Source organism: Marmota flaviventris, chromosome 10, assembly GCF_047511675.1.
Source record: "Marmota flaviventris isolate mMarFla1 chromosome 10, mMarFla1.hap1, whole genome shotgun sequence".
Taxonomy (NCBI): Eukaryota; Metazoa; Chordata; class Mammalia; order Rodentia; family Sciuridae; genus Marmota; species Marmota flaviventris.
This window is the reverse complement of record NC_092507.1, coordinates 5,595,211-5,617,336: the sequence shown is the minus strand read 5'-3', so window position 1 is coordinate 5,617,336 and position 22,126 is coordinate 5,595,211. Positions and strand designations below refer to the sequence as shown.

General features: G+C 38.5%; 1 protein-coding gene across 4 annotated transcripts in view; it reads left to right on the top strand.

Annotated features, from left to right (window-relative positions):
* Positions 1 to 22,126, top strand: part of Rere (arginine-glutamic acid dipeptide repeats) — a 396,954-nt gene that overhangs the window by 96,098 nt on the left and 278,730 nt on the right. For 3 of the 4 annotated variants that reach the window (XM_071617315.1, XM_071617314.1, XM_027947554.2), the window contains exon 1: positions 3,355 to 3,485. The exons of the other annotated variant lie outside the window; for it this stretch is intronic. The gene's annotated coding sequence lies outside the window, so the exon portion shown is untranslated. Of the gene's footprint in view, positions 1 to 3,354; positions 3,486 to 22,126 lie in introns of those variants that run through there. 4 annotated transcript variants of the gene reach the window in all.

The window sequence follows — 22,126 nt, the reverse complement described above, 5'->3', positions numbered from 1 at the left end:
AAGAGCTCTTATGTAAGCTTCCATGTTCAGGAACATAGAGGCTTTTTATTTGAAGAGGAGAAAAATGCAAATAAAGTTCAGTGCCAAAGAGGGGTGAGGATTAACTCCTCTCTTTGGAGAAGAATTTGGTAGTACTTCTGCATTCCAAAAAGCTTGAAGACAAACTAGTGTACAAGGTGTACAAGTGCTTTCCAAGTTTTATATTTTGTTTGTATTACTCAGTGTGTGTGCAAAATTTATTGGTCTGCCAGTTTACCTGCTTCTGTCTACATATTGTTTAAATGCCAATAAGTAGGAAAAGCTTGACTTGAGTACATTAATGATGGCTTCTGTACCTCATCAACTCTTAAAAAAACATAGCTTGCAAATAGGACCCTGGTTAAATTATCAGGGTTTTTATGATTAATCCTAGGCACAGTTATTTACGTTTCCATAAATTGGGGATAAAAGTTATTTTACTAGACTTATGAAGATTAGTAGAAGACATATTTATTTGCATAGATGCTACTTGCTTGTTTGAGATAGGCTTCTTCATGCCAAGAAACATAGAATATACAAAATGAGTAAAATGGGGTCGTTGCCTTCAGTTCACTTATCATTCCACAGATCTGTGTGCTTGACACTGGAATTTGATGACAGCAAGTGTATAGAACCTTCTCTAATGGAACTCTGTCTAGAGGGAGCTATGACATTAATCAGAAAATCACGCCAATGAATTACAAACTGAGATAAATGCTCTTAAGGAAAGGAACACAGTTCTGTGAGGACTTACAATAAAGGAATTTGACCCAGAATATGTCCTCAGGGGAAACTTTTCTGAAAAAATGGTATTTGACCTGAGATTTGAAGGCGGGAGCAGGCTTTAACCTGTATGTGTATGTGGTAGAGAGGCCAGGAGATTATTCCTGTTCAGTGGGAAGAAGCAATGCAGACCACAGGTAGGAATTCTAATACCTGGGGGGAATAGAGACTGGTGTAGCTGGAAGGTGGGGTGGTAGATGTGGGTGGATTAGATCAGCAGAAGATGCAAGAAAGAACAAAAGACTTTGTGTAATAAAATGCCATCAAAGCATTTAGACTCCCTCAGAGGCTAAGTACAGTATGAATTCTGAATTTAGAAATTTGATAGTTCTTACCAGCCTTTTTCAATTCAGTATAAACCAGCACTTTTTAAATGGTTTGTGGAGGAAAAACGAACAAACCCAAACAAACTCTCCTCAGACTTTGCTACAAGCCTGAATATAGTTGGTAAGAAAATGGAAGTGAGTCCAGGTACAGGAGGAGATTTTGTAGGCAAGCCTTAGGATGAATTTCATCTCTAAGATATGTGGAGTGATCTCAAAGCCACTTGATTGTAAAGCATATTTTTTAAACCTCAGGATGGTTTTGTTGAGGAACAGTGTTTAGTAGAATTGATACGGCTAGATTTGCACTATAGACACCTCCTTGTTTGTATCAATGATAGCCACCTTTCAGGATGGCTTAGAAGTGCTTCATTCACTCTTGCTCTCAGGATATATGCTATTAGTTTTAGATATTCCAGTCTCTGTAGAATAACTTGATCTTTATTTAAAAATGCAGGAATGGTCTTTAAATAGCACACGTGCCTGTCAGTTTGGTTATTTGGACCAAAGAGGAAGGGCCTGTGGGCTTCCTCTTTGAGAGACTTTAGAAAATCACTTTAATCTGTCTGAATCTCTCTGCTTATTGGTTAGAGGGTGCCCAATAATTCAACTTTCAGGGACCTTGGAAAGTCTAATTAACATTTTTAAAGCCATTTGAGAGTTCCTTGAAACTTGCCTGGAAAGTCCAAGGTATAATATACAGTAAAGGTACCCAAAGCGATCATTCAAATGTTGAATTTGTAACTTTTAAATTTGGGCTGATACTGAGTATTTTGAATTCATATTCTATGAGAATCCTTTTTTGTTAAAAGAAATTTTTTTAAGAGGACAAAAGGGTGCTGGGCATGGTGGCCCAACCCTCTAAACCCAGCGACTGGGGAACTGAGGCAGGAGAATTGCCAGTTGAAGATCAGCCTCAGCAATTTAGTAAGGCTCTAAGCAACTTAGAGAAACCCTGTCTCAAAATAAGAAAGGGCTGGGATGTAGCTCGGTGGTAAAGCATCCCTAGGTTCAATATCTGGTACCAAAAAAAGAAAAAACCCAACAGCACACACACAGAACAACTTGGCTATTACTACTAGGCAATACATAAATGCGATTTAGCATGTTGATGTTTTCCATTTGAAAAAATTAGTGCATTATAATTATATATAATGGTAAATTGATGAATTTTTAAGACTTAATGGGGGGGAGTTAACAGTTGGAAATTGTCTTTACATGCATATACAAATGGAATTAATGAGGGAGTCTGGAATGTAGTAGCCAGTGAGTTACATGTTTATTTAAAGCCACATGGTACGGAATGTGCATTTATTTTGCTTCCTTATTAGATGAATTTCAGTCAAGCCCAACTTAAGCTGTGTCTTGTCTAGCAGATGGGTCTTTATTTTCGTGTAGTAAAGGGTTTGGAGAGATTTTATATCAAATGACTTACAAAGAATTCTTAAACTGTAAAGAAAATTAGGGTCGGAAATGTTGTTTTGACACCAATGCTGCTTTCTCCTATGCATCATTGAAACAAATGTTTGGCTTGTCTATGGTTGTTGGTTTCATCTGCATTTGTTAGACGTCAGAAGTGGTTGGCATTATTATTCCTGGCAGAAGCAGAGGCAGTTCTAGGATGTGTGAACTGCTGATCACTCACGGGGATGCGCTGCCTCTTTAATATCTTGCTTGCAGATGCAGTTTCTAGCTGACCACGCTATTAAGAGCTGCCATCAATCACACAGCCTCCCAGTTCCGGCTGTCGGGAAGGGAGGGAAGAATGAGGGGAACCGAGGCTGGCTAAGCAAGGAAGGAGATAAAATTGCAGCCGGTATTGTGTGTGTACGCGCGCTCGCGCGCCCACAGCGGTGGCGGGCAGAGGCGTGCGCGGAGCCGGCCGGGCTCCAGTCCGGGTTTTGCCGGTCGCCGCTGTCGCGGGGAGGCTGTTCTTTCTCCCTCTGTGTCTGGGTCACAGGCAAGTGGCAGTGTTGGCCCGGCCGCCCGGGCTGTAGGTGCGGGAGCAGAGCGCGGTGGCCACGGGCAGCAGGCGTGGGCCGGAGCGGCTGCATTCTCCAGCCGCGGGCAGAGCCCGGCCCAGCCACCCCCTCCTCGAGCCACGGGACCTGCGGGCACTCGGCGCTGCCCTGCGGCCGCGCGGGCCTCCTTTTGTTTGGCGAGTGAATTTCACCACTCCGCACCACCATCCAGCCCCTGCCCCCGCAGGGATTTTGCTGGCCCTGAGCAGAGGAGGAGCGCGGGAGGGCTCGGCCCCTGCTGCCGACCTGCAGCTGGCAAGTGGCCCGCGGCCTCGTGCCGGGAGGGCGAAGCGGTTTCGGGCAGGAAGTTGGGCAAGCGTGGGCGCGGGCGCTCTCGGAGGTGGGTGTTCCAGTGTCCAGCTGACCCCAGAAAGATGAATTCCAGTATCGAGAACGTCAGTGGTTTTCCAGCAATAGGTGGCGGGGATTCATCGTGTCTCCCGTTTGGATTCCTAGCATGTTAGTTGCCTCAAACTCTGGAAATTTCAATTAAACCGAACAGAAAATATCTCTAGGGCAGAGAAAGCACTATATGAATGTGTATATACATTTTCTTCTGAAAGGAAAGCCTGTATAATGCTAAAGTAGTTGTTTGATTTGAAAACCTCATTGCTTATAGTGAAGTAAATTGAAGCTTAAAAATAAGATTCGATTCGATTATGAAGTAATGTGGGGCTACTAAAGCCCAAATATAATTTGTTTTTTTGGGCCAAAACAGGGTTATTTTGCCAGAATAGCCAAAATGCAAGGGGGTAGTCTTGAAGATTTCTTCAAGTTTAAATTGTGTGCTTATATGTGTGTTGGGGGGGGGGTGGCGTAGGAGGGAAAGGAGATGTATGTGTGGGGGTTTCCCGCTACCCTCCCCTCTTCCCCTTGTTGACTCAGATCTCCTTCTCTGAGGCCTTGGGGAGACCTGCTCGACCACTTTCAGTTTGCTGAGAAAAACTCACGTAATAGGTTACTTTGTTTTACTCTCAGTCTTTAAGCCTCCCTGGCGCATGTGCCATTGCACTCCGTGGGGCATTGTTTGGCTAGAGTCTTCCTTTCAGCCATATGGAAAATCTAAAAAGTGGTATGTGAAAGAATACAGGGGTCAATAGATTACATGTTCCCTTTGAAATTGTATGCATGTGTTCTTTAAAGATTGAGATTTCTGAGTAGAAGTAGAAAACAGTGACAAAATCTTGGAAAATTCTGTGTCCAAAATACTGTACTGAGCCCTCCCCCCACCCCCAAACTCCAACTTTAAATTAGACATGATTTGAGACCTTACACATGGGAACAATATCCTATGGAGGCCCCTTGCTCTATGGGCAATTGTTTCCAGAAGCACACCCACTCTGCATTTTAAAGCATGTGGATTTGGGCCCTGAGAGGCAGTTGCCTTTTTGAATATTTACATTGCCTAGTAAATCAACACAAGGACTGCTTAACAGCAGTTTCACAGTAATGTGAGGGCACCAGTTAGGTGCTTGTATTTATTTTTTTCAACTCTGTAATTTACTGTGTTTAAACTATTTTATAAAGATCTCTGGGACTAGTGAAAGGTGGTTTTTAGTCCAGAGCCCTTGAGTGCTCATTGTACTCTGGCAGGCGCTGGGGCTTGACTGGCTGTGTTTGAAATGTTATTTGATCTCCTTGCATGATAGAATTGACTAAGATTACACTTTTTCCTTCCCTGTGGTCATTGAAAGTGATGCATCAATGAGAACTGTTCAATAACATAAAGACTTAACCCACATCCATTCACTGTAAGGTTTCCAGAAAAAGGCCTTTAGATTTTTGTCTTGTTTTTGTGGTTTTCCATTTATGAATTGAGGAGAGAACTAGTGTGATGTAGCTGAACCACTTCCTTTGTGTGTGTGCGTGTGTGTTTATAGTTTATTGGATATGTTCCAGTCTACGTGGTTGTGATTATTTCTGAAATGTTTGATTGTATATGTGCGTGCACACAAACCCCCACCCCTCAGCTTTGTGTGTATTTTTGTGTTTATTATTATTATTATTTTTAATTACATCGTAGGTTAGGGAACAGAAGGGCAAGATGGTGAACCTTGTCAACTTGTCATTGCAGTTCAGTGAACTGCTTGTGTGTTATGCAGACTAGCTTTTCATTTTAATTAGTGCAACTGTGTACAGTTGTTAGGTCAGAATGCATTGGCTGCTCCCGCAGGGTAGTTTTATCTTACTTTGGAGGTTTTATGGATTTGGCTGGCTATGTTTCTTAATCCTCCTCCCATGGCCACTGTACTTTTCTTTTAAGCAAATGATAGAACAAGACAAGCTTTTATTTATTCATGTGAGAGTTTATTTGTGAGAGAATTATTTTTGGTTTGAGGAAACTGATAAATGATGTACCTTATTAATAAGTATTACATTTACGGTTTTTTTCCATCATCAAAGGGCTTTGCTTGCAGTTGTGTAGTCCAAGAAGCCAATAGAACCATCCACTTATAATAGGAAACCAATGTTTTTGCTTAAAAAAGGGGATAGGTCGTTGTTTTCCTAGTCTAGAGTTAGTTTGTAAAACTCAGAACAAATAAACATTAGTATTAATGGCATAACATGGTTAGAATGTTTCCCCCTTCTTACTTCTTAGAGTGTACAAAGGAACCGAGAGACACCATGGGCTGGATGATGAGTATAGAAGGGTTTAGAAATGTCTCTGTCCAGGGGCATGTGTGGACAACCTTAAATTTTAAAGTATGTTATTGGCTCCAAGTTATTAGAAAGTATGTACTGTGGATTGGGGGCTGGGGCTGTAGCTCAGTGCCAGATCGCTTGCCTAGCATGTGTGAGGCACTGGGTTTGATCCTTAGCACCACATAAAAATAAACAAAATAAAGGCATGTTCTCCATACAACCCCCCCCCCCCCCATTGGATTGGTTTGAGCTGGTTTAGTCTCCAACGTGTATACACCCACCCACACACACACACACACATACACACCGGATAGATTTGAAATTTTGTGTTTTTTAGGCCCTGGAGATTGAACCCAGGGGCACTCTACCACAGAGATATGTCATACCTAGCTCTTTTTAATTTTGAGATAGGCTCTATGCTACATTGCCTATGCTGTCCTTGAATTTGAGATTCTCTTGTCTCAGTTTTCCAAATAGCTGGGATTACAGGTGTGCACCACTGCACTAGCTGGATTTAAATCATTGGATACAGACTTGTAATAAAGTCAGGCCTTGCAGGGTGAAGCAGATTATGTTATGAATAACCTGTTTTCTCAGTGGTCAGGTCTCCTTACTGTCCTCTTTGCTGTTGAGGAGATAAAATTATCTAGAGCTGTCTTTATCACAGGCTTCCAGCGTTTTTGTACAGTACACTTTTAAAAAGGAGCTGAAGTCACAGAAACAAAAATGGGTTGATATTTATAAATAAACCTAGTTTGGTACTGTTTTACTGGTGGATGTGGTATAGGGGATTGGTGTGTGGTGGAAAGGAAAGTTAGCTTAGATGGGGATATTATTTTTTTTAACAGTGGATAAAATTATCCTTCTTAACCTAAAATGAGGAAAAAAAGAGTACAACATGTGTAGAAGATGTGGGAAAATATTTTCTCTAGTTAGAGAAAATAAAAAGATTTAGTTTGGCCATGAGAGTGCTGACTTTAACAAAAAAGAGGGAAATAAAGAGGTATCCTATGTCCATTTCAAACAGATTATTTCAAAAGTTCATTTTTAAGTCTTTTGTTGTTGTGACCATGTTATTTGATTCCAAATAATGGTGATTTGGGTCTTAGACTTGCCTGCCGAATTCTAATCCATGATATAGTCCACATACATTTGAAATGAAAATGAAAAACATTAATGTTGACATTTAATTAGCAGAAAAAAATCAGTGTACTTAAGTATGTATGTATGTATGTATGTATGTATGTATGTTACGGGGGTTGAACCCAGGGGTGCTTAACAACTGAACCACATCCCTAGTCCTTCTTAAACTTTTTTATTTTGAGTCAGGGTCTTGCTAAGTTGCTGAGGCTGGCTTTGAATGCAATCCTTCAGCCTCAGCCTCCAGAGTCATCGGGATTAGAGGTGTGTGCCACCATGCCTGGCCAAATTAATTGTAATCTAGCTCAGTTTTTTTTTTTTTTTTAAACGCAGTGCTGGAATCCTACCCGTGACTTTGCACCTGCTAGGTGAGCACCAACTCCGAGCTATACTCCCAGCCCTCATTCAGTTTTTATTATTGTCACAGGGAGGCTTTTCTGATGTAATTAGGTCAGTTTATTCAGTGTAGCCTGCTAGTTAACTGCTATGCAAAGAGTTGTTCTCAGTTCTGCTTATTCTGAGACTATGAGTTGCTTACCTTCTGTGGCTGCTTCCTTAATTAACATGAGAAAATGATGACTACCTGTAGGGTCTGGGTCGTGTTTAATCTGTTTTGTGTTGCTCTTATAGAATACCAGGGACAAGCTCATTGACAGCAGTAGAGATTGGTCTCGGCTCACAGTTCTGGAGGTTGGCAAGTTCATGAGCACAGCACAGGCATCTGGTGAGGGCTTCATTGTTGCCTCATCCCATAGCAAAAAAGTAAAGGGCAAGAGGGTACCTTCTCATGATGGCTAACCCACATTTTAGACAACTTGATTACCTCTTAACTAGGCTCTTCTTCCTAACCCTGATGTATGGGGATTAAAAGTTTCCAGTGTATGAAATTTGGGGGATATATTCAAACCATGGCAGGACAGAGTGCCTAGGACTGTGCCTGGCACTTACAAGCAAATTCATAGTATTAGGGAGCACCAACTGACTATGTGCTCAGTAATATTTTAGGTATGACAACATAAAAAAGACAAAGTTCCCTACCCTCCCAGCACTTCCATTGCAATGGAGGAAAGCAAAACAAATAATACAAAAAGGAGAGTATAATGATTTGTGAAATTTCCAAAGATAACTTCTGGGTATGTCAGCAGTTTTTAGAACTATAACACGAGAAGTCTAACATCATTCTATAAGTCATCATTTTTTCCATGTTAACGAATGCATTTTTCGTACTGTTGGTAGGAGGATGTATTAGCTAATGTTAACAGTTTGGGGTTAATGTGTAGTGGAGGAGGAGGTAGGGACTTTTCCTGGTAAAAGGTGTGTGGTGGGGTGAGAAACCAAAAAGAGATTAAAGAATGATTTGTTAGTATAAGTATTCAAGAAAATAGGAAACGTTTTAGAGTATTAGTTGAAAGTTATGTGTTGAGATTTAAGATTTTACCAGGTATGGTGGTGTCTGCCTGTAATCTCAGCAACTTGGGAGGCTGAGGCCAGAGGATCTTGAGTCAAAGCCAGCCTCAGCAAAATCGAGTCACTAAGTGGCTCAATGAGATCCTGTATCTAAATGAAATACAAAAAAGGCTGGGAGGGGCTGGAGTTGTACCTCAGTGGTAAAGTGCTTGCTCCATATGTGTGAGGTGCTGCTGGGTTTGTTCCCAGCACCACCCAGCAAATAAAATGTGTTTAAAAAAAAAAAAAAGCTGGGGATATGAATCAGTGGTTGAGTACCCCTGAGTTCAATCCTCAGTTTGGCCCCCCACCCCAAAGATTTAAGATTGGGAGAGGTACCAGTGATTGAACCCGGGGCACTTAACCACTGAGCCACATCCCCAGTACTTTTTATATTTTTATTTTGAGACAGAGTTTCACCAAGTTGCTGAGGTTGGCTTGGAACTTGCAATCCTCCTGTTTTAGCCTCCCAAATTCCTGGGATTACAGGCGTGTGCCAAAGTGCCTGCCATGTATTAATATTTTTTTTTAGTTGTTGATGGACCTTTATGAACCTTTATTTTGTTCATTTATTTATATGCAGTGCTGAGAATCGAAGTAAGAAGTAAGCACTCCACCACTGAGCCCCAGCCCTATGTGTTAAGATTATTAAGAGTATGGTAGGTACGTATGTATAGGAGAGCTCTATGAAATTAAAGTATCCCATTAACATTTGAAAGGTGAACAGTTAGATCTGTTCTCCTGTCTTCTTTTCCACAAAGTGCATGGGCTTTTGTAGTTTTAAGAAAGGGCCAGTTTATATATGACTGTTGGGCTTCAGAGGAACAAAATAGAGCGCATATAGTGCTGCATTTGAAAACTACTTTTGGTTCAAAAATCTCCAAGTGGTGCCTGCTGCTGTGTTCACACCTATTTGTACCATTAGCTCAGCAAATTATTTACTTATAATTTTAAAATAGCTGATTAGAAGAATATATTCAAATCTCTGCTGGCTTTGAACCTCAGCAGCAGTAGTGACTTGACTTTTATGTATTTTAGTAAAATGGCAGTTGAAATTTCTTCTTTGGCATGGCCTTCAGGATTTCTTAGTTGAGCCAATTTATGCTTTGCACAAACAACAGAGGCAGTTGAGTAGGTTCTTTTCTATGTGGTTGTCTCTCAGAGTGAGATTGGAGAAATTTTATTAATTTATCACTCCAAAGTGTTTTTGTTTTACTGATATTTTTATTTATTTATTTTTTGTGGTTCTTGGGATTGAACTCAGGGGTTCTGAGCTGTATCACCCAGCACTTTTTATTTTTTCATTTTGAGACAGGGTCTCATTGACTTGCCCAGGATGGCCTTCAATTTGTGATTCTCCTGCCTTAGCCTCTAGAATAGCTGAGATTACAGGAATGTATCAACACACCCATTTTTATCATTTTAAATATTTAAAAATGTTATGTATGGTTGATACTTCCCATATATGTGGTATAATATATGATGAACCTTCTGAAGTTTTTTATATTACCTACCAACCAAGGACCTTCAACCAGATCTATTCTCTATAATGAATCCTTTTTTTCTTTTTCTTTCTTTTTTTTTTTAAATTTTAGTTATAGATGGACACAATATCTTTACTTTTTTGTGTGGTGCTGAGGATTGAACCCAGTGCTCACAGGTGAGAGGTAAGCGCTCTGCCACTGAGCCACAATCTCAGCCCCTGAATGCTTTTTTTCTGTTACAAAGATTTAATAGAAAAATTTTTTGGAGGGCTCAAATTATTAAATTTTAATATTTTGCTCCATATATTACTATTTATTTGCGTAGTACAATGAGGTTTGCATAAATTAAACCACAGGAAAAATGTTTAAAATGTTATCTAAGAATTTTGTTTTAATTTATTATTTTTTACAAGGGGGAGGATATGTGAGTGTGGATAGAACTCAGGGACACTTAACCACTGAGCCATATCCCTAATACTTTTTTTGTATTTTATTTAGAGACAGGGTTTCACTGATTTGCTTAGGTCCTTGCTAAATTGCTGCGGCTGGCTTTGAACTCAATGATCTTTCTGCCTCAGCCTCCTGAGCTGCTGGGATTACAGGTGTGCACCACTGCATCTGACACTTTTGTTTTAATTTAGTTTGTTTTTTTGCATTTCTGAGGATTGAACACAGAGGTACTCTACCGCTGAGCTACATCCCCAGCCCTTTTTTATGTTTTTAATTTGAGACAGGGTTTCCCTGTCTTGCCTAGGCTGGCCTTGAACTTTTGATGCTCCTGCCTCAGGTGCAGAGTTGATGTCTGATGGAAAAGAACAAAAAGTGTGCTGCAAAATGTAATCATTAAAACAGTATGGCTCCTGCCCATATATTTCCCACCTTTTGGCCATCCCATGGAGCCTCTCCTGGGCCTAGTACATAGTATGTAGGAAGGAGGAGATAAGGGGAAGAAAGTTAGAGAACAAAGGAAGCTTAGGACATATAAAAAAGGCAGAATGTGCTCACTTCTTGGGATACCAGGATACCAGCTATTGCCCCCTTCTCCCTCCTGGGAGGAGTCTGTTACCCCTTTTAAAATAAACCCTGTCTTATATGCCTTTTTTAAAAATATTTATTTTTTAGTAGAAGTTGAACACAATACCTTTATTTTATTTATTTTTATGTGGTGCTGAGGATCGAACCCAGGGCTTCGCACATGCTAGGTGAGTGCTCTACCGCTGAGCCACAATTCCAGCCCCACCTTTTTTCTTTCTTTTTTTTTTTTTTAAAGGAAAGAAAATCGGTGTTTTTCAGTTATTAATATTTTATTATTTGTGGTACATTAAAACATATATATAGGGCTGGGGATGTGGCTCAAGCGGTAGCGCGCTTGCCTGGCATGTGTGTGGCCCGGGTTCGATCCTCAGCACCACATACAAACAAAGATGTTGTGTCCACCAAAAGCTGAAAAATAAATATTAAAAAAATTCTCTCTCTCTCTCTCTCAAAAAAAAAAAAAAAAAAAAAAACAAAAACAAAAACAAAAAAACCCCAAAACATATATATATGTTTGGTATTGGGGATTGAACCCACTAAGCTATATTCCCAGTACCATTTATCTGTCTGTCTGTCTATGGACAGAGTCTCGTAAAGTTGCTCAGAGCCTTGCTAAGTTGCTGAGGCTGGCTTTGTATTGAGAGTCCCCTGCTTTAGCCCATGAGCCACTGGGATGACAGGTGTGTACCACTGCTCCCAGCAACCTTAAATTTTTAAACGACTATTGCAGGGCATAATGGTGCATACCTTCTATGACTCAGGAAGATGGCAAGTTTGAGGCCAGCCTGAGCGACTTAGAGAGACCCTGTCTCAGAATAAAAAAATAAAGGGCTGGGGATGTTGCTCAGTGGTTCAATGCTTTGTAAAACCCCCCCCCCCCCCAATAAAACAAAACTAAAAATATAAAAAAGCTTAATGACTTTATTAAGATGGGCTTTATTTTTTAGAATGATTTTGGGTTTACAGAAAAATTGACTCAAAAGTAGTTTGTATATGCCCCTGACCCCCAAATGCTTTGCACCGTTCTAGTTGATGAACCAACATTGATACATTACTTATCACTTTTTAAAATATTTTTATTGGTTATTGATGGACCTTTATTATTTACTTAATTGCTGATATGTGGTGCTGAGAATCAAACCCAGTGCCCCACACATGCTAGGCAAGCACTCTACTACTGAGCCACAATCCCAGCCCTTTATCATTAAAGCCCATAGTTCACATTGAAATTTCACTCTGTGTTATACATTTTGTGGGCTTTGACAAATGTTTGGTGGTTGACAAATATCATGCAGAATATAGTTTCACTGCTCTAAATATATATTGTGTTTCATGTATTTATTCTGGTAACCACTGATCTTTTAAATGTATTTATGATTTTGCTTTTCTAGATGTCATATAATTGGGCTTGTAATAGTATGTAACCTTTTCAGGTTGGCTTCTTTCTCTTAGCAATACATTTTCTCCATGTCTCTGGGGCATAACATCTCACTACATTTTTTTTTAACTAATAATAGTCCATTGTGTGGATACATTAGTTTATTTATTCTGTTTATTTATTTACTGAAGGTAGCATTATTTTGGTTGCTTTCAAGTTTGGGTGATTATGAATAAAGGTGCTATAAATATTTATAATGAGGTTTTTGTGTGGAGATGAGTTTTCAACTACTTTGTGTAAATACCAAGAAGTGAGGTTGCTGTCGTATGTATGTTTAGTTTTGTAAGACTCTGCCATACTGTTGTCTTCCAAAGTGTTGGTACCATTTTGCATTTTCACTAGCAGTGAATGAGAGTGCTTGTGGGCATTTGGTGTTGTGGAATTTAGCTCCTTTTAGTTATTAACTTTTTTTATATGACTATTAATTTCTGGAGTCTGCTGTGTTACAATTTTAATTTTCTCTACTTTTATTATAGAGAAATGATCATAATAAATTTTATGTGGTACATGTGCCTCATTTTCTATCCTGTAAGAAGAAAGCATAAAGATATAAATTTAAAAGGAATAATATAATCTGATTGGATTTTTAAATGTATTATTCTGTTAGGGTATTGTTAGGTTAGGGTTCATGTAAATGTAGTAACATTAATTTGTTAATGGTTCTGTGTAAATGTCTTTTCCCTAGTGTTCTTCATTTTCAGAGGTTTTGTTTAAAGAAAGTAGGATCCTGTACTTAGAACGGTTAGGGTCTTCATTTGCTACCTATGTGTAGACTTAGGGTTGTATATTTGAGTGCCATTTATTTGTATGATTAAAGCATTCATAAATGAGGATCATTTATGATCAGGGCAGTTGACTATTGAAAGGTTTATTGTGCTGCAGATATTGTGTATGCTTTTTAGAAAATATTTTTTGTAGATGGACACAATAACTTTGCTTTGTTTATTTTTTTTATGTGGTGCTGAGGATCAAAACCAGTGCCTTACAAGTATGAGGCAAGCGCTGTGCTACTGAGCCATAACCCCAGCCCTGATATTGTATACTTCTAAAATGAACTTAGTTCTAAGTCCCAACCATGCTTATTTAGAACATTTTGACTCTGCAGTTATCCAGTACTAGTTACTTACTGGAATTTAACGTCAACCCCACTGTGCTCTACTAGTAACCAAAGTTGTGGTATGAGGATGATTTGGATAATTTTTCCTGATGGTTATGTGGTTCATTAATTCCTATCAGGGGTTCTTAACTTTGAGTATTGGTGAAAAACATGATTTCCCCCCTGAAGAGAAATTTGTAGCTGTTTGGATCCATCTCCACAATACTTCATTGCAGGTGGTTTATGGAACCCCTAAATACCTTCCACGGACCCATCGTCAAGAGACTTTTCTAGTGAGCCTCCAATTTGTGTTTGAATTACTGGGGAGGCTTTGCAATTCTTATTTTAGGCCGATTTACATTACTTGGATTGTCTTGATCTATGGCTCTACTGATTTGTATGGAGACTTGCAGAATATACTATTTCCTTATACTGAATGGTTTCCTAGAAGATTCCCAACGCTGTCCTGCACCATGTCACACTGCTTTCCCTCCTCCTCCCCCCTCCCCCTCCCCTCCCCCTCCCCTCCCTCCTCCCCTCCTCCCCCTCCCTCCCTCCTCCCCCTCCTCCACCTCCTCCCCCCTCCTCCCCCCTCCTCCCTCCTCCTCTTATTTTAGTTGTAAATGGCATAATACCTTTGTTTTCTTTATTTATGTGGTGCTGAGGATGGAACCCAGTGCCTTCCACACTCAAGCAAGTGCTCTACCACAGAGCTACAACCCCAGCCCCCCACTGCTCTCTTCTTATGAGTACCCAGAGGAGAAACTTTTGGTTACAGAAAAACTCACTTTCTGAGCTTGTAATTTGTAAAGAATTTAGAATCCCATAACTGATGAAGTTCTTTTGTTCCTTTGAGCAGTTTGCCCATAAAATTTTGGTCATATTTAACACAAGTATAAAAAGAAACTGAATTCTATGTACATTCATGTACTACTTCATTCATTGTTTCATTTTCTTGAATTCTTCCTCTTGTCTTGCAAATTTAGGGAGAGAGTAGAGGATTTGTAGCCCCTGTGACCTGAGGAAACCTGTTTGCTCAGGGTCCTTCCCCTCCCTACCCTCCTTGTTGTGGGTTAGCATACACATTTCATAGAGAACATTTGGCCTTTGGTTTTTTGGGACTGCCTTATTTGACTTAGCATGATATTCTCTAGTTCCATCCATTTACTGGCAAATGTCATAATTCAGTCTTCTTAATGGCTGAGTAATAAGCCATTGTGTATATATACTACATTTTATTTATCCACTTATGTGTTGAAAGGCACCTGGGTTGTTTCCATAGCTTGGCTATTGTGAATTGGGGTGCTGTAAACATTGATGTGGTTGCATCACTGTAGTAAGCTGATCTTAAGTCCTTTGGGTATAAACCGAGGAGTGGGATAACTGGTTCAAATGGTTACTATAGTATTAGTTTTTTTTTTTCTTTCTTGGTACTGAGGATTAAACCCAGGGGCACTCAATCACTCAGCCATATCTCCAGCCCTTTTTGATATTTTATTTGGAGACAGCATCTCATTGAGTTGCTTAGAGCTTTGCTAAATTGCTGAGGCTGGCTTTGAACTTGTGATCCTCCTGCCTCAGCCTCCCAAGCTGCTGGAAGTACAGGTGTGTGTCACCATGCCCAGCCTGTAGTAGTAGTTTTAAGGTAAAGTCGCCCATTTTACATTTCAACATGGAAGCTGAAACTTCACAGGTGAAATTGTTGAAATTATTTTTTCTATTTCAAGGAAAAAAATTAGAATTGAAATTCTTCAGCCTGATGGTTAGATTTGAAGAGTAAAATTTCTGTTAAGAGTCATAATTCTAGGGGCTGGGATTGTGGCTTAGCGATAGAGTGCTTGCCTAGCACTGGCGGGACCCGGGTTCGATCCTCAGCACCACATAAAAATAAAGGCATTGTGTTATGTCCATCTACACCTAAAAAAATAAATATTAAAAAAGAGTCATAATTCTAAGAAATATTATCCTTTTGTTTTGGTTTGGTTTTCCAGTTTTGCTGATGAGTGCCTGTGGTGGTGGGACGTAGGAATTGTTTAGAAGATTATTGTTTGTTTTATCCCAAGTGATTTGGGGATCTTTTCATCAAATGAATGAAATAGGCAGGTGGAAATTTTAAGCTTTTAAAGGAGGAATAAATCCCCAAACTCCAGTCCACATTGCTCTTCACTCTGAAAAAATTCTGAGTCTCTATAAAGTTTATTAGAAGATACTATATTTTCTCTGTTTCCCGTTGAAATTTTAACCAAGAAACTAGGAAATAGTCAGATTTTACTTTGTGATAATAAAAACTATTTGAGATTAAAAATTTATTTGCTTTTTGAGATAAAATTCCCACACTGGATAATTTATCCATTTAAAAAGTGTACAAATTAAAGGTTTTTGAGTATATTCATAGTAGTGCAGCCATTACCACCATATAATCAGGAATAGATTTTTACATAGCAGTTCCTGGTGATTAATTGAATGCTCCTAGATAATCTTTTGTGTGTAAATTTGCAATTCTCTGGCTAAGAATATAACTAGATTTATGCTTTACTACTGTAGTAAATAATAGGCTTAAAGCATTCAAACCCAGCTTTTGTTTATAGTGGTCTGACAGGGGCCAGTTTCACCCTGAGGTTATTAAGTCCTTCATTTTGAGATAGGGCCTTGCTGTATTGCCCAGGTTGGCTTTGAATTTGCTGTCCTTCTGCCTCTGCCTTCCAAGTTTCTGGATGTATAGGTGTGCACCAGTACAACTGGCTTATTTTTTTTTTTTTAGAGAGAGAGAGAGAATTTTAATATTTTTTTTTTTTTAGTTTTCAGCGGACACAACATCTTTGTTTGTATGTGGTGCTGAGGATTGAACCCGGGCCGCACGCATGCCAGGCGAGCGCGCCACCGCTTGAGCCACCTCTCCAGCTCCTCAACTGGCTTGATTTTTGAAGTATTTTATTTGTTATGCGCTTAAGAAATATAAAATATTTTTAAAAAAGGAGATTTATGTAGTAGGCAAACTGTCAAATTAATAAATAAATATGTAGAGTTGCTCTCTCTGGGAATATCAGATTAACCCTTTCAGAATCCAAACTTGATATGTTGGGGTTTTGACAAGATATGATGTTTTGAACATGGTTTTCAGAGATGCTGATCAAGCCACATAGCTTCAAAATTATTGAGGTAGCTTTCTTCAAATTGGATTGAAGTGGGAATTAAGATTCATATCTACCAGTAGTTGATAGATTTCTTTTGCTTCATTTTGCCCATGAAAGTTTTTCAAAGAATCCTGTCTTTGTAGATTAATATATGTGTTGGTCATTTCCAGGACTGTGTCTGGGCACTATAGGCAGTCTTGTTAGATGGGAAAATTACTAGAGACTTATTTAACATACACATGTGCCTAATCAAGTATTAGATTTTACTAGGTGATAGAGGATCAAAGAAATTTGTAATGATGTTTTCTCTTTTTTTTTATAACCAGGAAACCAGCTTAATAATCCTATTTATCTTAATTTAGTGTGTTAGTATTGTAAAAGGAAATCAAGCGTTTGACCAGACTGTGCCAAGATAACCTGGCTGATCTGTGAAAAAGTTGGTTGGTATTTGGGGAAAAATGGAGGAATTTGCCTGAATGTTTTCTTTTTGATTGAGTTTCTTTTATTCAAGGTTTATCTTTCATAATCATTTGCAAAATGTTCAATATGGAATAGATATGAGATAGATATGAGTTGTTTAAGATAGAGACACAGTTTCTGTTTACAGATCTGGTAAGACTTTTTCGTTTTGTAACATTAAAATATCTGAAACTTCAATCCTTACCATAATCTTCAGAGGTAGGATCTAGTTCCTGTTAACAAAGGAAGAAACAGCTCTGTGAGGTCAAGGGTAGTTGCCTTGCTCAGTCTCCTTCAACCTCTGGTATGATTTCCACATCCAGTGCTATCTCTTCTACACCACAGCCTTTAGAATAGTTGAAAGGGATAAGAAAGACAAAGCAAAAGTGGACCAGTGGGAAAGAAATTTCCATGGACCAAATATGATGTGTAAAAGTAGAAAGGGAGGAAGGGGAAGCTTAACAGTAGGTGTTTTTGTTTGTTTGTTTGTTTGTTTTGTTTGGTATTGGGGATTGAACCCAGGGGTACTCCACCACTGAGCTACATCCTTGGCCCTTTTAATTTTTTTTAGTTGTTGATACACATTTATTTATTTTTATGTGGTGCTGAGGATCAAACCCAGTGCCTTATACATTGTAGGCAAGTACTCTACCACTGAGCCACAACCCCAGACCCCTTTTAATTTTAATTAATTTATTAATTTTTTTAAAATTTATTTTTTAACTGTAGTTGGACACAATGCCTTTATTTTATTTATTTATTTTTATGTGGTGCTGACGCTCAAACCCAGGGCCTCATACGTGCTGGGTGAGCACTCTACCACTGAGCCACATCCCCAGCCCTTATTTATTAATTTTGAGATGGGTTCTTGCTCTGGGACTTGCAATCCTCCTGACTCAACCTCACAAGTAGCTGGGATTACAGTTGTGGGCCACCATGACTGTCTTACTTGATATTTTGTGATTGATTTGGGTTGATGGTTTAGAGAGGATTCAGAGAAAGTTGGTTTTGGACATATACCATACATACCTAAATATATGTTTCTTCTTTGGGGGTGTATTAGAGAAGTATTTGAGAGACAAAGTGGACTTTTCCACAAGAATGTGTCTTTAAAAGATTTAATCTGGGGCTGGGGATGTGACTCAAGCAGTAGCGCGCTCGCCTAGCATGCTTGTGGCCCGGGTTCGATCCTCAGCACCACATACAAACAAAGATGTTGTGTCCACCGAAAACTAATAAATAAATATTAAAATTCTCTCTCTCTCTTTAAAAAAAAAAAAGATTTAATCTGATTCAGATTATTTTTAGTTCTTAAGGATATCTTTAATTTTGTTGATAGGGCTTGAAACCCCCACCCTCACCCCCACATTGGATTGAACTCAGGGGCATTCTGTCATTATGTTATATGGTCCTTCTCACTTTTTATTTTGAGAAAAGAGTTGCTGATTTGCCCAGGCTGGCCTTGAATTTGGGATTTTTGAGCCTCTGCCTCCTGGGATCACAGACGTGTGCTATTATTGCGCCTGGCTTAGCTTGCTTTAACTGTTGTTAATATTTGACCTAGATTGATCATGTGTGTCTCCCCCTCACCACCCCCTTTAAAAAAAAATTTCAGTTGTAGATGGACCCGATATCTTTATTTATTTATATGGTGCGGAGAGAATCAAACCCAGTGTCTCACACATGCCAGGCAAGTGCTCTACCACTGAGTTACAACCCCAGCCCTCTTTTTCATTTGTTAATGTTTCTTCTTTTAAGTTGAAAAATCAGATCTTATTGACATGTTTTACCCAGATGCTCTATAATTAGTTTCAGTTTCTTTTAACTTTTATAATACTCATTTGGAAAAAAAATTTTTTTGAAGCATAATTTATTTTGATTTTTAGAGTGATAAAAATATACTTAGAAACTAATAAGCTAAATTTGTAGTAGCTAAATTTATCTTTGGGATCTGAAGATTCGGAAAAAATGGACCTTTAATTGAAAACTATTTGCTTAGACTGAAGGCATGTGTAATTGTTACTGGGAACTCAGGAGGTTAGCTCTAAATGTCTGAATTAGTAAGGGGTTTCTGATCCAACTCTGATGTTTAACTTCTCAAAATGGGGGAGGGTTGGAGGCCACCATGGTGCTCTTGGTCTTGATAGTCTTCTGCTGGAGCCACAGGATTATTTAATCAAAATTTTCAAACTAGATTATTGCTGACTTCATAATTTTTATTTGTTTTAAAAAATATTCCCAGTTGAAATATGTTGGTTGTTACTGCCCCCGCCCCATGACACTCGGTGCTAATACAACAACTTGACAAAACAGTTCATAAATATGTTTTAGGATTAATCCCTTTGCAGGGGAAGGAGGGCCTCATATGTTCAGTCCATTTTTTTTTTTTAAGCCAACAAACTTTAAATAAATAAATAAATAAATAAATAAATAAATAAACACACACACACGCATATAAAAATTTGGTTTTGTTGTTTTTGATGGACTTTTATTTTATTGTAGTTTTACGTTGTGCTGACTAAGGATTGAACCCAGTGCCTCACATGGGCCAGGCAAGTGTTCTTCCACTGAGCCACAACCCCAGCCCTCCAGCCCAGTTTTTAAAAATGAGAAATTATTTATTGGCTTATGATACTGGCTTGATGAAACTGGCTTTTCTAGCAGTTTCAGTTCTGTAATCAAAGTGGATATTTTAATAAGTTTAATGTATTGTTTAGTACATGGATCAATTGAAAATGTATTTGATTACTGAAGTATTCTAAAAGGAAGGCTTTTGGTATTCTTTGATCCATGAAAAATGTAAGTCATGCTTTAGCATGGCTGAAAGTGGAAATTTTATTTAGTATCTGTTTTTCATTTACTAAGAGCCTCTTAGTGTTCTAAATGTAATGATTTTATTTAAGGCCAGTGTTAAAGAAAAAAGATAAAACATAGTATTATTAACCTACCTTTGAAAGAGGGCCTATGCAGTAAGTTTGTTTTAATATTAACATTAGGTTGATAGTTGTTATTAAAAAAATAAAGTCATATATATATATATATATATATATATATATATATATATATATATTTAAATTTATGCTATATGCAATCATTTTCTATATTTTATACATTTATTGATATTCTGTCAAAAGCATCACCAGTAATTCTGGGGATGGCTTTCCCTGAGATAATCTACAGCAGCTAGTTTATAGAAAAGTGATTTTCTTTCTTGTTTTTTCTCTTTCTCTTCTTCAGGGCCTAGCAATTTACTTTCTTTAGTTCTTCAGTAGCATTATTAGATCTAAGTGGTACTCTTTGTTGTCACTCTCTAGCAGTGAATTAGGGAAAAAAATGAAGAACAAGCCTGAGTGGGGATGGGATAAGAAGGAGAAAAGAATATGACATTGAGCTGTAGAGGGCCTGGGAGTGGCTGTGCACGGAGTGTGGCTTGACCTCAGTGGATCTGCCCTCTCTTGCTTGAATATTCCAACTTTTGTATTCTTAACCCTACAAACATTTGGAATTAAAATATTGCTAACGAACAACATTATTTTATTTGGTTTATGAAGTTTGGTGAGCATATCAATGGGAGTTTAGTCCCATTCATCCTTTATTTTTTGTGGTGCTGGGGATTGAAACCAAGGCCTTGTGCATGCAAGGCAAGCACTCTACCAATTGAGCTATATCCCTAGCCCATCCTTTTTGTTTTTAAAGGCAAAGAAAAGTGGGACACAGTTGGTCCAGTTTGTGATTGGCAGCTGTGGGCTTTAGTGCCGTTTGTTCTACCAAATCACAGCCTTGAACAGTTTTATTTTCTATCATTGAATCTGTTGGATTCTTGGTTTCAGTTTGAATTGAATTAAGCCATGTGAAAGAACACTTGTGGGCTGGGATATAGTTTAGTTGGTAGAGTGCTTGCCTTACATGCACAAAACCCTGAGTTTAATCCCCAGCACCACCATAAAAGAAAAGAAAAAAAAAAAATCCCTTGTAATTTCTAATAAAGACTTGATTGCAAAACCTGATTGATGTTGGCATTGCTTTCTGGTCTAATTTTTATTCTAGGTTATATTACTAAAGCTAGCATTTCTTTTAAAGTAATCATACATGCCCCACAGTCTTGTGTATGGAGACAGTAGTGAGATGGTATAGTTATCTTTATTTTGTAGATAACAATTTTTATCACCTGTAGATTGGAAGGCTTATTGCCAGTATGTAGTAAACATTTTAATCCTAAACCAGGAAAAATACTCATAAAATAAGAAATGGTTTTGAGATACATTATGGCGGCTAAAATCCACTGGATAGATTATATTAAAAGTGCTGTGACAAAAATGCACATTGGAAAAGTTTCATTTAAATACCAAAATCAAGCAAAGACATACATAGCAACTCAGAACAGAAACAGTGTAGCTTTTGAGTTTAAGTAACACTTTAGTCTCTGCTGTCAGCAAGATTTATATTGAAATGTTAAGAATTTATTGTATCAGATTCCTTAAATTATTAGTCATGGAATTGTGAAGAATGTACAGCTTAACTTTGTTCTAGACAGCCCATGATATAAGGAAAGGAGTAAGCCCCCATTTCACCCATGACTTAATGTAGTTGATCTTATGATAGGGCAGAGCTTCAATGCAGGGGAAAAGCCTCTGAGTGAGGGAAGCAGAAATCCCTGTCACTTACCAATTAGGCTGGGATGCACAGTCAAGCAAAGTGGTTACCTAGCCCAAGTCTTAGGGTTTTGCAAGATTATACTGAAATGAGAGTACAGTGTACAAAATATTTTTGCTGTGGAGTTTATTATACTTAAGTGCTTATTTGTCAAACCTAAAACCAAATTGAGTTACCATATTTGCCCAGATCTCTCAGTATGATTTTTTTTTTTAAGCAAATTATTCCCTAATGCTGCCCTTAAAATCCCACTTAAGGGCTGTATTTGTTTTTACTGTGCTCTGTGAAAATCTGTGGTGCTTTACAGGGACTGGTGATGAGGCTGTGATAGAGCACTTGCCTATCACGTGTAGGGCCCTTGGTTCCAGCCCAGCAATGCACAAAAAGAAAAACTGTGGTGATCATATGAGTATCTATTTTGGGTTAATTACTGTGTGGGTATATAGTATTATA